We start from the raw sequence: 2,019 nt of genomic DNA, 5'->3' as shown, positions 1-2,019 counted from the left end.
AAAGTAAGACAAAAATTGCAAAAAAGCAACTACAACAAAGTAATTCAGCGGAATTAGAAGCATCTATTGATTTATTATCCAAGAAACTTAAAGGTTTAAGTTTGGGATCAGAACAAATAGTCCCATAGAAGCAATGATTAATTTTGGTTTTCGAAAATACATCGGATATCTTACAAGCAGAAAAGGCTAGAAAATGAGTAATACAATTACAAGGCCTCCAGCTACAGCAAGCTAAACGACGGTCCCCAGCGCTAAAGACCAGATAAGGGAGTACAGGCAAAATCAGAGGTGATTATACAACTTCCAACGAAGAATTATGCCAAGGCAGAGAAGGTTTCGCAGAACAATTGAAAGTCAAATCAGCCTTGATGAGCAACTCGAGATTTCTAGATCTCGAAGAGCTAGCCTAGTTCCTGCGGAGATACTTTATTCAGCAGGATTCCAACCTGCTCAACACAGAGTATATCAACATTACTCTAAGGAGGATGTACTATGCATCAGAGAGAATCAAATAGATCTCTCCTTAACAACTGAGCAAAGCAGAAACGCTTTGCGAGAGGCTGATTTTCACCATATATATACATATGGGCCTCATAATGATCAGAGTACATGCACTACACCGACGGAACGTTAGAGTTATAGTTCTGGTGGTACTGCGAGATACTAGGTGGTAAGGAGACAGATCAATAATAGCCACCATGGAGATGGATCTCACCAACAGAACACAAATGGTGTATGTAATTCCGGGTCTCATGTTAACTGTGGAAGATTTTCAGATTAATAATAGCCACCTATGAATTCAAGTTACTTGTACATATATCCAAGAGTACCATACTCTTGATATGTGATGTTTTGGCCAAAGACTTTCAGTAACAATCCTAACAAGCGATATTCGCAGAGCATATATTTCTTTTTACAAAGAGTGATGAATTCTCTATAGGCTATTCAAACATCTTCGGGTACTTCAACTTATACTCAATCATCCTGGGTCCACATCTCCTTGGAGATGTTTTCTTAAGATGTCAAAGTATAAGCCTCCATGACCAAGGTGATTTGAATACCATAAGTCAAAGGAAACTCACACTTAAGTTGCACTAAGATCTTCATTGACATATGTATCGAACCATATGAAGTCTAATTGCAGGTCACTCCAATGAACTAATTACCTTTAACCAACATCCACGTTTAACTCTCAACATCCAATGTCTCTGGCTAGTGAGATCGACTGTTTGGTAAACTAAGGAGTTTAAACGTGCTAGTCTCGATAGAATCGATGACGTCCGTTCTCATCAATTACTCGACTAAGGATAATTTCAATATACTCATAATTGCACATGTAGAGATGCTCACTAGTTGTGATCTAATCACAAATTCTCTTATGTTATGAATCGTATTACAGACATGCAGTAAATGAGTTTAAGATTCAATCAAATACATAGAAAATATGCACTCAAATAGTAAATTTTTATTTATCCAATAAATAGTATAACTGTAAGATAATTACCTTAGGATACCTCTCAAATATAACATGTATGACATCGAGTCATACATGCATTAACATGTAGTAATTTAGTGATTTATATTTTGCATTGATATTTGTGTTGGCCTAAACGAGTTTTGTCTTATTACTTATTATATTGACACTAAGGGATACTCTCTGGTCTAGAGGACAATTATACCCAAGGCATGACCATAGCTTCTCTAGAATCAAAAGGTTTAAGAGAAGTATTAGGTTGAGAGATCATCATGTGAAGGTGAATAAGGATACACCATTCGGTAAATTTTTGGATATGTTAAATGATTTTGGTGTTACTAGATCGACAATTACTTTGTTCAAGCATTTGGAACATGAAAACACTTTTAAGTTTATTGGCATTTTAGTTTCCTTAGAAAGACTAATGTTGTTGTACTTCTTGATTTTCTAGATCGTAGCACCATCATTAACTTTATCTAACCATTGAGCTCACTAGGAACATTGAAGAGAAGCTACTTTGATGACATGCTTTGCAAGAGAAGTGA

Source organism: Curcuma longa, unplaced genomic scaffold, assembly GCF_044706935.1.
Source record: "Curcuma longa cultivar G26 ecotype Majalengka, Jawa Barat unplaced genomic scaffold, ITB_CL_G26_1.1 contig_6825, whole genome shotgun sequence".
Classification (NCBI taxonomy): domain Eukaryota; kingdom Viridiplantae; phylum Streptophyta; class Magnoliopsida; order Zingiberales; family Zingiberaceae; genus Curcuma; species Curcuma longa.
The sequence above is the reverse complement of the archived record's forward strand: the minus strand, read 5'-3'. Positions refer to the sequence as shown.